Here is a 14,354-nt window from a genome sequence, read left to right as displayed (position 1 = left end):
TCCCAGGACTCTGAGATCACGACCTGAGCCGAAGGCAGAGGCTTTAACCCACTGAGCCATCCAGGCGCCCCTGAGTCCCATTTTTTGATGAGGAACCAAAAACACATGTTCAGCAAATTGCCAAAGTTACTCAATTAATAAATGATTCATTTGGGATTTGAACCCGAGCAGTCAAGGACCAGAGTTTGTCTTCTGAAACTTATGCTACACTTCTTGCTCAATATCATCTATTCTAAAAGAAACTCTAAATGGAAGTATAACAAAACATCATTCTTTATATATCAGATAAAAAAGGTTGGGTGGATGATTGGGAAAACTGGGAGGGAGCTAACACTCCCGTGTTGTTGGTAGAAGTATGAACTGGAAACAATAATTTAGGAGGCAATTTGGTAATATCTATAAAAATTTTAAATACACAATTGCTTTGACCTAGACATTTCATTTCTAACATTTTTCTGAGGGGACATTTGTACAAAGGGATGTACAAAGGGAAACATACAGAGATGTTTATTGTGCCATGTTCATAAGAGCAAAAGACTGGGAACAAGCTACCTATCCATCAGTAGAGAACTTGGTGTATGGATTATGGTACATCCATAAGACTGGCAAGAATAATAAGGCCTATCTATTTGTATGCTATGGAATAATTTCTGAGATACGTTCAGTGAAAAATGCAAGGGGTAGAGTGCGCCATAACTTATGAATCTGTATTTACGCTCACCAGTGGACAGTGTCTGCCCCAGGGCAGGGGAGCTGGGTGTCTGGGTCAGGGATGAAGTGGAGCAGGTCTTTTCACTACGCATGTTCTGGTATTGTTGAAAAACATTTCTAACATGTTCAGGGATCATGTTTTCAAAGATACAAATCTACAATAAAATACAGTGTTACATGGAACAAAAACCACAAGGGAAGATGTGGTTTCCATTTCACTCAATGTCCAGCTTGTCACCCCCTTGGCTCCAATGGGAAGGAGAGGTGAGCTGTGCTGTGGGGTTGCACGCAGGACTGAGGACAGGGAGCAAGGGCTTGGGAGTATGGTGATCTTGACCAGGGAAGAGATCTCTTGCCAGATGGACATTATTTTAAGATAGGAAACATGCAAACTCTCTCTCTTTTTTTTTAATGTTCCATATATCAAATTTTATCTCCCTTCTTCTTTAAAGCATGCAAACAAACCAACCAACCCACAAAGAGAATTAAAATCCCTTTTGAAAAATTCCAGTCTGTTGCAGATGAACTAGGAGAAACAGGTTTTGCCCTTACCAGGCAGAGTGGTGCAGCCATAAGAAGAGTCAGAGAAACTCAGAAGCCAGGTGTTGGCAAGCACCCGTAAGCCACTGTTTTCTCACCTCTGGAGTGGTCCTTCACAAGCCTTACTTTGTGTGCACTTCACAAGGATGCTCTGTCTTCAAGGTGGCTGGTTTGATATTCTATAGGTGGTTTAGGGAGTGTCTGAGCCAGGCTGAAGCAATTGGACAGGCTAAGAGACACGGAGGAGACTTTAGAGTGGGATGTGGGGACTTTCGAGATTTTAGAGAAAGGGAAAGGAGGAAGAGAAGCTAAAAGCCTGAGTAGCTGAAGCCCAGAAAGCAAAATGGTACAAAAACAAGGGTAGGAGAGTGCGTTTTGGTTTTCATTTAAAAATTTGTTATTATTATTGTTGTTGTTGTTGTTATTTTTTTAAGAGGGAGAGAGGCAGAGGGGTAAGGGCAGAGGGAAAGAGGGAATCTTAAGCAGGCTCGATCTCAAAACCCTGAGATCATGACCTGAGCCAAAATCACGAGTTGGGCCCTTAACCAATGGAGCCACCCAGGCACCCCCAGGTGCATGTGTTTTAGAGACAACACCATACAGAACAACTTTGTGGACTTTTTGGTGCACTTGTTCAATACTTTCTTTAGAATAAAGTTATAAAAGTTGACTATCTTCGGTCAAAGTTTCTGTGAAATTTTGATTCACATCACCAAATTGCACTCCGATAAGATTTTACCATTCTCACCCAGGTCGTGTGTGTTTCCCTCTGTCCCTCTACCTTTTGCCAATCATTTCGGATGAGGCAGAAGGATGAAAATCTGAGGGCATTCGTATCTGACATTCTTCTTTTTCTCAGTAAGAGAAGAGAAGAGATGCTGGCCCGAGCTCAGAATGAAGGACTCAGGGGTAAGACAGGCCCAAGGAGGGTGGCGGAGGTGAGAAGGATCAAAGTGAAAAGGTTCAGAGCTGCTGCTGTGGGAAAAATTAAGCCGTGAATGGGAATAGGTGAGACCTGATGATGGTTTATCCAATTGTGTTTTTCTTACTTGCTTTAGGACCATCTCCTTTGTTCTGGAGGTGCCTCAATGAGGATTTCTGTTCTTAATTTTAGAAAGAGAATTGGGTGGACAATTCAGTTTAACTACAAAAGCATTAATTTAGTGCCTGTTATGTGCTGATTACAAGGCATGCCAACGTAAGGAGAACTTGGGCCCCCATCCCAAGCTGCTCCGTCGAACAGCAGATACAGACCTGTTGTTAGTCAAGAATCACAATGCTATGTAATCCAGGGCTGACAGAGAGAAGGGAAGGTTGCAGTTGTAACACCGAAGGAAGAGTAGCTTCTTTATTTGGGAGAGCCATGCTCTGAGAGAAGGCTTAGCAGGAAGGCCAGGTCTGAGTCCAGGTTTTTTTTTCCCCTAAAGATTTTATTTATCTGAGAGAGACAGAGAACAAGTGGGAGGGGCAGAGGGAGACAGAGAGAGAATCTGAAGCAGACTCCAGGGGCCCATAAGTCTCTCCGTTCTCCGTTTTCATCATCTTTCCTTCTTCTCACTGTCTCAGAGGAATCTTCACTGTTTATTTTTGGGGAGTGTAGAGGAAGGGTGGAGAGATGCTTTGCTCTCACTCAAGATGTTCCTCCTAAATATTTTAATCTTGCCCAGACATCAAAGCTTGTATTTTTCCTTTTCTCCCTATCACATCCTTCCCTTGCGGCAGAAGCTACTTGCCTGTTTAGTTGGGATTGAGTGTGGGGTGTGGGGGCAGCAGGGAGCTCTGGGAGGAAACCCGTTGGTCATTACCTCCAGAATGTTTCCTGCTGTGTTTTAGTAGTTGGTCCTGAGTCCACCACCCACATGGTAGCTCAGAGGCTACCTGCAAGTAATGTGGTCAATGAAAATCATTTGGGGACCCATCTTGCAAATGAGATCTCCAAGGTGGCAATTTATATTCCCAAAATGAAAATAAGCATGAGGCTGTGTGGACGAAGCATGGCCTGGGTTTCACAGAACCTTTTGTTTTTCTCGAGCAGTTGGTGGGAGACTCTGACTTAGGACCCCACTGTGGTTACGTGTCCCTGTCTCTGTGCCTCGGGTCTCTGGTCATTTAGTTTTGCCTGCACTGTCAGCCCATTTCAGGGAAGGATGAATTTTGGAGGAGTTGGTGTCCTAAGAAGCGGGGCCATGTGATCGGGGGCCTCACAGAGAGGGAGTGTCATGTTAGCCTGGGGTCCCAGACTCTGTTGTGTCCAGCTGACACAGAAGGGATCCCAGCCCGAGCCAGACAGCAACTTTCATTCAGTCTCGAGCCACATGCTGACTTGGTATCCTCCTTGGGCTGCTGCCTATGATAGGTTTCAGGGGAGAGGCCAGTATGACCCACAACTGGGAGAGGAACTCACTGGGCACGAGAGGAACTCACGGGAGGCAGAGGGCGAGGAGAGAGAGAATGAGGGTTGTGAGAAACTGCTGAGCAGAGAGGATGGCTGATGAAAATTACAAAGTCTGATAATCTTTCATCTTCACAACTTTTCATCTGAAGCATGAAGTGTAATCAGATGTTTGAAGAGCCTAGAGAAACAAATGAAAAAAAAAAAAACCAACGTAAGAGCAGAAAATGGAATCTGGGGGCAGGTGCGGCATCTGTATTATTATTACAGTGAAGACAGATATTGGAACTGGCTGTGAGATTGGTTTTGGAAATCCTGTTCTGTTGCTATGGGTAAACAGGCCCTGGGGAAAAATTGCTTTTCATTTCCTGAGATAGGAAGGGTAGGAACGGGGTGGGAGGAAGTGGTCATGAATCCCTGGAGACAGCAGTATCCAAGCCCTCCTCAGCCAGGATGTTGGGTTGAAACCAGATGGCCAGTAGGTCACGACAAAGGACACCCGTCAGTGGAAGGGCACGTCCTGGGCCATGGCTTCCCACGTCTGGTGTCAACACACCGGCGGTCAGGAATGGTGGTCGGTCAGTCTTTCTTGAGCTCCTGCTGTGTGCTCGGTGAGTGTGTTGTGGCACACAACCTAGGCCGTTCTCATCGTATCCCAAGTGAATGCCATTCCTTGGAGCGTGTCCCAGTTATTTATTGTTGCATGACCAACCACCACAAAACTTAGCTTTTATAAAAGCAACAATTTATGATAATTGCTCATATTCTTGTGAATTGATGGGGCTTGGTTGGGTGGTTCTCACTGAGGGTTTTTCATCTGGTTTCAGTCAGATGTCTCTGGGACTGCAGTTCTCTGAAGGCTCAGTGGGGCTGGGCGTTTGAGGTGGTTCACTCATGCGACTGGCTGTCCACTTGGGACTCAGCCAGGGAACATGGACTTACACATCGCTTCTCCGTGTGACTCGAGTTTCTCACAGCATGTTGACTGGGCTCTGAAGAGGGAGGGAGTGTCCTAAAAGCAAGTGTTCAAGAGGTCCCAGCATTATGACGTGGTCTTGCAGGTCTAAGAATGTCATTTCTACTGAGTTCTATTGGTCAAGTCCAGGTTCAAGAGAAGGGAATTAGACTCCACCTCTAAATGCGAGAGTGACATGCAGGAACAGGGAGGTAAGGAATTGATGGTGGACTCTTGGGAGGCAAGCTACCACTCCCACTACATAGGATCACTTAGAAGAGTCCTGTGCTTGGTCCAATGCTCTGTTGTCATCATCTTGTAATTTTTAATCATTGTTAACAAGGAGCTCCTCTTTGCATTTTGCAACAGGCCTTGTAAATTAGGTAGCTTGTCCAGTGTAAGTCACATTGTGAAGTATTTGAGCAGCATGGTGAGGGGTAGGCTTGTGCTGGGCCTCTGTGCTCTGCAGATGGGGCTCCTGCCCGTGGAGAACTTGCAGACTAGGTGAGGACAGGAGACTTACAGGAAACACTGAAGCTAGTGAATGACAATGTCTGAGCAGAAATTAGGCTGTGGTTCCTGAAGGAGGGCCAAGATGGCATTGGGGAGGTTCTTCTTCTTTTTTCTTTTTAAGATTTTATTTATTTACGTATTTGTCAGAGAGAGAAAGAGAGAGCACAAGCAGGCAGAGAGGTAGGCAGAGACAGAGAGAGAAGCAAGCTCCCTGCTGAGCAAGGAGCCAGATGTGGGACTCGATCCCAGGACTCTGGGATCATGACCTGAGTCGAAGACATTGGCTTAACCAACTGAGAGACCCAGGTATCCCAGGGAGGTTCCTCTTATTTTGCTTATTGTCTTGGGTGATATTTAGACTCTCAACCCATGTTGGGTAAAGCCTTCCTTCTCTTCTAGGAATTTTAGAAATGTCCTCTTACTCTTCCCACAGGGCTGGGCCTTGCCCCTTACCCTTATTCCTAGGACTCTTGTGTTAAAGGCTTTGCATGGAGGGGCTTTCCATCTGAGGACCGGCTCCTAGGGTGGGGATAAGGGAGAAGGGGAGACGCAGAGGCACATGAACCTAAAGCCCAGCTCAAGCTTAAAATCTTGAGTCACTGGAAGATGCCAGATGGAAGCTGGGCCAAAGGTGGTTAGATTTTGGGGGAGGCGATGGAGGGAAGAGAAGAGGGAGCTCTCTGGTCTCCTCTAGGGAGCATGGTGCGTTCTCTGGTGCCCTGGACAATACCTCCCTCTTAGACCTCAGGCAGATGCCTCACCATTCAGCAAAGCACAGGGCATTCCTTTTTTTTTTTCTTTTTTTTTTCCCCAGGGTAGGAAATGGCTCAGAGGCCTGGACCCAGCCCAGCCCCTAATTAAGGCACAAAGACAAACAGCCCCTGAGGGAGGGTGCCACCTCTTTACAAACACTGCCCAGTTTCCTCCAGGGGGATCTTCCTGCTGTGATGAGTGTACAAGATAACCTTCTGTGTGTACACACTAACAGGGCATCAGAGGCTAATGATTTATTTCTATCTTTGTAAGACTGGGAGGTCTAAGGAGGGCACTGCTCCCTGGGAAGGCGGTTCCAGGATTTCCCTAAAACAGAGACACATGCGACTGGCCCATCCAAGGCCTGGTCAGTCATCGTTCTTAGCTGGTCAACTGCCTATTTGCCCTTGACCTTGGTGGGCTGCTCTACAGGATCTACATTTCCCAGTCTCTTTGCCTTTTAGCTTCCAGGGAAGTTCATTCAATGCGGGGGTTGGGGTGGTTGGGGTGGTCCTTGGCAGAAGATGAGAAGAAGGAAGGAGGGGGAAAGGTGGGGCATTTCTTTCTCTCTGCTTCCTTTGGTGTCTTCAGGAGAATCTAGATCTTTTCATGGCTCCAGCTCTTATCAGATGACCCCTCTCTCTGTGGTTGCAGTTCCCACTGGACAGGCTTTCTCACTTTTCTTTCTTTCTCTGGCCCTAGAGTGGAAGTGGCTTCCTCCCTTGCTCCTGTCTGGATTGTCTTATCATCCCTGCGTGGCTTCTTAGCTCTTCATCACTAGGTATCGATTATGTTTCCTCCAACATCTATCTCTGGTCATCTAATCCCTGGAGGCAAGGAAGGGTCCTGTGACCCTGGCTCCGGATGGAGTCTACAAACCTTAGCTCCAGGTGAGTCCAAATGTTATGCACACCAGTAACCATGTTCTAATCCTGAGAGCAAACTGAGAAGGCAGTTGGCCGGTTTCCACCAAGTCCAGGTCCCTAGTGCTCCTTGGACCACCTGGCTCAGTTTGAAGAGGCCCAGCCATGGCAGGGAAAGGCATAGTATGGCTGATGCGCACAGAGACTGGGGTGGGGGTGAGGTGTGCTCCAGTGACTGCTTTCCACCCTTATGAGGTCCTCTCATCTGGTGCCCACTTTCACTCTTTGTGCTTTTACGCTTTGGTAGCTAGTGACTAAGAGTATGTGTGTGGGTTGAGAAATAGTATAAAAGTTAGCTCAGGCACCCATGTAGATGCACAGTGTGAGGCCGTCTAGCCTACATGGATGAATACGAATTAGGTTTCCGTATCTGTAGGGATATGAGTCCAGCACAGACAAACCTTAAGCATGGTTCGCAAGGTCACTTGGTCTCTAAGACAAAGTCTTTAGGGTCACTGGTAAGACATGGGTCTAGAACAGAGTTGAGGAAGCAGTTGTTAGCTGGGCCTAAGAAAGAGACACATGGGAGCCGAAACCAAGGCAGGAGCTATGGGGACCTTTCCTTCCTTGTTTGGGGTCCAGCTCCCTCCAACGGTGTTGATGACTCAGCTCCCTCCACTGAGTACATGGCAGAAGCCTGGGGCCAAGTCATTTGCCAGATGACGGGGGAGCTGGGCTTTCTATTAAAAAAAAGAAAAGCCTGACCCTATCTATTTTGGTTCTTCCTCATTAGCAAGTAGGATTTGGGACAGAAAACCAACAAACAAAGGGGCAAGAATCAGGAAAACCAGTGCAGGAGCTGGACAGAGAAAGAGAGAGAGAGAGAGAAGTTGCCCCATGATGACCTTCAGCTTCTCCCGCCTGCATTCCCCTTGTGGGGAGAGCCCAATCTCAGGCCAGCCCTGAAGGCTGTACTGAGGAGCCTGGCCTGGGCTCAGGGCTCAGGGGTCAGGGGTCCGGCTGGACCACGGTAGGACCTGCTCCATGCAGGTCTTCTCTCCTTCTGAAGCCTGGAGACCAACCTCTGGCGATGCCCCTCTCCCTTCTTTTTCTGGGCCTGCAGCCTTGTCTCAATAATCTGTCTGGGGCCCTGCTTTATTCTCCCTGGCCTCTTCCCCACTAGATCCAGCTTCTGGTAGGGCTGGGATCTGTGGAGGGAACTTCACGATGCTGCGTGCCTGCTTAGATTTCAGAATACTCCTCTGGAATTGCCCATTGCTGTGGCCCATCTGCTGGTCGGGACACCCTGTTACCAAATGCGGGAAGATCTGCCACTCCCCTCCCCAGCTGCCCACGGTTGCTGGGCTGCCACCTGCTGTGTGTTTCCACCCCCTTGCACACTGCATTCTGCCTGTCACTCTGGATGGCTGCCCAGCAGCTGCAGCTGAGACTGTCCTGCCAGCACCTTCCACAGCCCGATGGGTGGTCCTGTCCGGTCCTGGCCCTCCCAGCTGGCCTCATCTTGCTGCGTGTGCTGAGCTGCATCTGGCTGAACACACTGCTCGGGTAGCCTGGACGGGCCCGGCCACCTTGACCTCTAGAGAGATGGGCATCCTTACTCAGGACTTCTTGGAGAGGGTCAGGTGTGGAACCCAACAGTATAAGACAATAATGGTGACGACAGCTCATGTTTTTTGAGGACTTACAAAGTGACAAGCTCAGTGATTTACCCACTGGATGTATACCTTGCAACTACCCTGTAAAATAAGGATTATTATGTCCCCATCCCACAGATGAAGAAACCAAGGCTGCATGATACGAATGAATCCATGTGAAGGTCCCACAGGGCATAATTTATGAAGTGAAGATTAGGCACTTTTCCTTTTTGGTTCTGTTTTTTGGGCACCAGGAAGAAAAAAAATAGGAGAGGACGTTTTTAGCCTTAAGACCCAAGAAACAGAAGAGAGGAGAATGGACTGGACATAGGGTAGCACAGGGTAGGCAAATGAATAGACCATCCTCCTTGTCTAGATGAAGGTGGCAAGGTGACACGGGATCAGGAACTTTCCTTCAAAAGGTATGGATTGTAAATAATTGCCTGTCCTGTTTTTGGAAGACTTTGGCCCCCAGTGGGGGAGAATCTGCATTTGCACTGGCTTCTGCCACCAGCTTTTGCTCCTCTTAGGAACACAAGATCCGCTATGTCTTACTGCACTCTATAGGCTGTGATGGGATCCAGCAACAGGGTTATAGCTGCAAAATGGATCAGGCTTTGTGGGCTCCCATGGTTAGTCTTGGGGTCCTACCATCATCTCAACTGCCCAAATTGTCATTTTCAGATAGTCCAAAACATTCAAGAGTAAATTCTGCCTTTTGGTGTTGCCAATTAGGGAGCTGTTTTGAAGGGGCCCCTGTGATGAAGAATCCCATTGTGAGGGTGCCATGAGGGCCCATGGAGCCCAGGCAGGATCTGAGTTACACAGGTGTGCCCCACATGGTAGGCTGTGTGTGTGGCTGCCTGGGTTCTGGAACCTGCGGGGTCCTCCGTGCTTGGAATAGTCTGGATCTGCTGACTTGGCAAAAATGGGGGTGGGGGTTGGTTCCCATCTGGAGGGGGAGGGAAGGAGCTCCCGGTGGCCGGGCCGTGGAGGGGTTTGCCAGCTTTGCCCGTAGCCCTGAGCTCCCCCTTCTTTCCCCTCAACCACAAGAACAGCGTAATTCTCCTCACGTTACAAGTAAACATCTGGCAGCATCTGCCATGCTCAAAATAAACCAAGAACTAATAGGAGGCTTTTGTAACCACAACAGGTCCTGGATAGGGAAGGAGGGGGTGGTTCACTGTGTGTAAGCCAAAGCTGGCTACTTGCGGAGCCTCGACTCCTTTGTTTCTTGACGGGTGGTTAATTAGTCGATCAGTGCACGAGCTCCTAGAGGGGCCTGCTGGTACAATTTGCCATGGCTTTCAGGGCAGCTCCCAAGGACATCACATGAACCTTGTGGGGCCAGCTGGTCCATGGCACAGGAGGGACTGGGAATGATGGTCAGTCCTGAGGAGTTAGCTGCCCCTTGCTACACGTCCGGGGTCAAATTACCCAAGGACCTGGGAAGAGGGAGAGAACAGTGTGGCAAACCAGTGCAGTCACTGCAGGGAAAAGGGCCATCTTCTGGAAGCAGAGCCTACCTGGGTCAACCCTTTGAAGCTGGTAATGCGTCTTGGAAGACACGACAATATACACAGTGACTCCTCAAGTCTGATCGACAAGCTGGAAGCAGCCTGGGTCTGGCTGGCAGCCATCTGACAGCTCTGACGGGGCTCTGGGATGAAACTGGCCATATTCAAATGGCATGGAATCCACTCCTCCTCGCCTGCTAAGTGTAAGCGACAGACAGAAAAACAAATTAGTATCACAAATGTCACCGACTTTCACGGTCTGGCAAGAGAAAGGCTTCCAGCCAGGGATGGGCTCACAAGCCTTCAGAATTCTGAGGACTACTATCCTTCATCACCCCCATCAAACAGCCAGAAGTGGTGTACGGCTCACTGGAGAAGAGTGAGCAGGAGCACACGGGGAAGGTCCAGGTGCCTGAATGCTCAGAGATCAGGCAGCTGGCTGTAACCTCAGAAAAGGGTTTTATGCTAAAGGTTACAAACTGGCTGCCAGCTGGCTGAATCCAGCTTGTAGACATGTATTAGAAGGCCCACAAATATCTTTATTTTTTAATTTGAATGAGAGGTGAAAATGTGCAAATCAGGAGAATCACACACACACCAAACAAAAAACAAAAACAAAAAAAGAAGAAAAAACCCTCATAGTCCCCTGAAATACCTATGCACTCAGGCCCAAGTTCTCCAGATGGCACCAGGCAGCACAACTCCCTTTCCTCCCTTCTGGCTTCTACAGTCATTTGTGATTTCAACCCTAGTATTAAGCCATCAAGCACGCTTTATGGATCAGGGAGTTAGTAGGGCTGACTTTCCAAAAGTCCAATTTAAACGAAGGTTATATAACAAAATGGAAGAGAGATTTTGCTCCTACTTTAGGTGAAAAGATTGAGCTACGCCTTTAATCCACTGAAACAATTACCTAATTAAAATAATTTTTTTTTATTAAGCAACATCACAACATGCAAGAAAAGTTTGAAAGTTTAAAAAAATGCTAATTGGATTGTCCTCCTTGCAAAATTTTTCATCGTGTGCATTCCTTTCAGTCTTTTTTTCACACACATTTTTCCATAGTTTCATATGTGGGTGTGCATCCTGCTTTTTTCATTGACCACTGTAATTTACATATTTTACCCCATTGCTTTCTAATCCGCATTTTTTGTTATTCTAAATAACATCTGCCTGCATTTGGATCTTTTTGTATTTTGAAGTATTTGCTCAGAATATAGTTTCAGAAGTAGCATGAATGGGATATATCTATATCTATATCTATATCTATATCTATATATAAAAACAGCTTGCAAATTAAAGAGTTAACCTGGAAATTCCTAACCCACAAGTACCTTACATGAGTCTCTTCATCTCGGCAAATCATTGGAGAGGTTGTAGGGAAAAAAAAGTTCATTTCAGCATCTGTGATAGGATTGTGGGTAATTTAAAAAAAAAAAATTCAGCATGTGAAGTCCATTCCGGGAATAGCACTATCTTGAGACCCAAGTCAAATAGTACTAAATGTGCTAAGCAGAGGCCCTTGTTTAAAGAAGAAACTCATTTGCTCTTAATAGTTGCAAAATGCCACATAGCTCGACGATGGAGTCAGAAGACTCCGCAGATCATGAAAGCCTGGTTCACAACGATAGGGGAGGCCAAGCTACAAGACAAACTGTCTTTCCCCATTAAAGCATCTTTGTGCCCTAAGTACGAGAGTCATTTCTTAGAACAATAGCTGCCTTTAAAATTTTTTATTGATGGGAGAAAAAAAAAAAAAAAGCTAAACAGGACCAGAGCGTTTAAAGGTATTTTATATCCTATAAACAACCTAAAGAGGGGTGTAAACAAGGTGATACATCATAAAATGAAATGTGATACAGATAACCTTACCACTGTCTTCTGCAAGAGTTCAGACGACTAACGGCGCCTTAGATCTCTGAGTCGTGGAAAGCAAGCACACTGTATTTTCATTTTGCCTACATGTCTGTGTCCAAGGAATTCAGGAGACTGACCTGACGGAAGGGCAGGACGAAAGGAGAGTCTCTTCTCACAACTGGCCTCCTCCGTGCAGAAGAGCCTCAGGGTGCCCCAGGGGCTTCTGGGAAATGGCGCCTAGGTTTTGTTCCCATGCCAAGCCAGTCGGCAGCACCTCTCAGGGCGGGATTATGGAGCACTTGAGCAAGTCCCACCTCCTGTGGAAAGGCAGCCTGTCTTCGGTGAGGAGAAATCGTGCCTCCCTAATCTACTAGAGCCCTTTGAAGGGCCAAGTAAGTGTATGGAGAAGGGGGAAACAGTAGACACACTCTGTTTACACTTTCACGAAGCTTCTGACAGCCTCCACCCCAGAGCCTGTTGAGTTGCCATGGGAAGGAAGGAATGTCTGGGGACCATAAGGAACTGGCTTAGAGATAAGAAATACGGAGTAAGGATAAATAAGCCTCTCTCTGAATGGAGAAGTGTTAATGGTAGGGCTTCTCTGGGGTGGGGGGGAACCGATGCTCCTGAGGTCCCATTTAACCCAGTTAACTTGCCTCTAGTGACTTGAGATGGGACCATCAGGCGCTAGGCTTTCCTGAAGCCATATGCGCGCATCAGCCTCCTTGCCCTAACCTCATAGCTCCTCCCTCGCCTCGTTGAGCTTGTGACAGCTCTAGTGACGTTTTTGTGACATCTCTAGTGACATCGTGAGGTCCTGAAAGGCAGGGGCATGTCTGATAATTCAGTATTCATGGCAGTGATTAGCACTTAAGAAACATTTTGTGACCTGAGCCCTCGAGAAGGGGGGAGCTGTACATTGAAATTGCCTGGCTTGCCAGTGATGTCCTCCCCCTGGAGAAATCTCAGCCAGAAGCTGTAAGTAATCTGCAGAAGACTCGGGAGACTGGTGAGTGGTCTGATGTTTAGCACAGGCAAGGGCCAGTTGAGAAAGGCATTAGATGAAAAATAACTCAAATACACTTTGTTTTTATGATACCTTTTTTGTTTTTATTATACATACATAATTGTTTTATTATACATTATACATTTTATTATATATACATATACCTATGTAATATATATGTATATAATATATAATATGTGTATATGCACATATTATACATTATACATTTTATTATACATCACACATGGAATACATATAGATGTATGTTGGTGTCTATATCACTTTTGAGAAGAGTAGTATAAACTGTACTATTGAGGGTGACAGAAGCTCTCAGTGATAGCCCAAGGAAGAGTTTTGGGTCCCTATAATCCAGTGCTGCTTAACCTATTTTCATGATTGCCCCCTCCCTTACCAAGTCCTTTTGTGGATACTTTTATCCTAATTGTACCATCCCATGAAATTTTAATAGCTTGGATATACCGTGTATCTGTTTATATACTGTGGACCTTTGGAGAGCCTCCAGCCAGTGGGATTTCTAAGATTTCTTCATGTCCCAAGAGCCCAGTTTGGTCTCCCTGGGGACGATCACAGCCCTCATAAGCATGCAGGCTGTCGAGGACTCCCTGACGGTTATGGACCTCACATCAAGGTCCCTCTGGCTTCAGGTGGGTTTGTCCAGTGGAGAGCTCCACAGGAGATGCGGATGGGGCAGAGGGGTGGGGAGGAGAGTAACACAAGAGAATATAGTCATCTGGCTCCCGCCTTGTGAGGTCACCCCGCCTGGCTGTGTTTTTTGGTCACTTGACTCCTAGGTTCTCTGGGTTCTGGTAACAGATTATATTCCCTTTCCTTGGGAGGGGTTCATAATGGCTCTACTGCTACTGGCCCCAAGTTATGGCACTATCCCTCGGGGTTCCCCTGTATCTACATGTTTATAAATCTATCTTATGTTCAGTGTGCTTTCCTGTTCCTGTTGGGACCCTGGATGAGAGATGGGGGGGTCTTATCACTATACGTCAGAAGAAGACCCTGGAGCTGGGAGGAGGCCAGCAGAGGTAGGTGAGTGATGGAGGGTAGGAGGTGAGGTAGGACTGGGCAGGAGGACAAGGGGTTACAGTCCTAAAAAAGGAGGCTGAGAGGGGCCTTGTTCTGATTTATGGAGTGGGGTGAGAGAATGAACTCTTGGATATGGTCATTGGGGATCCTCTAGAACTTGAGAGGTAATTTTAGGAAATAGTGTGGTCGCTGTCTTTCCCATAGTTGGGATTTATCTCGCACTTTCTCCACCTGATGGTGTAGCATTGGCCTGGATTCACAAAGAAGTTACCAGGGGAAATGGAAGTCCTGTATGATAGGCCTCAAAGGCGCCCTTTAAAAATGTCGAGTTCTTTGGGGAACACCCTCAATCTTACGGAATGAGCCAGAGAGGGAGAGCTTGTTTCCTTAAATTGCCTTGTGGGTTTTCTATTAAAGGCAGGTGTATGTCGGTCTGGGAATCCTTCCTAAGGGAAGTGCACTTCTGAGACATCACTGATCTGGGTTCCGGAGGACCCTGTGCTCCCACGTGAGACAGTGGGGAGAGGGGCAGGAAC

The 14,354-nt window shown here is 47.2% G+C and overlaps 1 long non-coding RNA gene across 1 annotated transcript; it reads right to left on the bottom strand.

Annotated features, from left to right (window-relative positions):
* Positions 1 to 482: 482 nt before the first annotated feature.
* On the bottom strand, positions 483 to 11,980 carry LOC132021322 (uncharacterized). Its single transcript, XR_009405295.1, has 3 exons — positions 11,894 to 11,980; positions 9,909 to 10,093; positions 483 to 3,824 (listed from the first exon to the last, which is right to left on the bottom strand). It is a non-coding gene; the product is annotated as an uncharacterized LOC132021322 (long non-coding RNA).
* Positions 11,981 to 14,354: the final 2,374 nt, after the last annotated feature.

Source organism: Mustela nigripes, chromosome 7 (genome assembly GCF_022355385.1).
Source record: "Mustela nigripes isolate SB6536 chromosome 7, MUSNIG.SB6536, whole genome shotgun sequence".
Taxonomy (NCBI): Eukaryota; Metazoa; Chordata; class Mammalia; order Carnivora; family Mustelidae; genus Mustela; species Mustela nigripes.
This window is presented reverse-complemented; position numbering and strand designations above follow the sequence as displayed.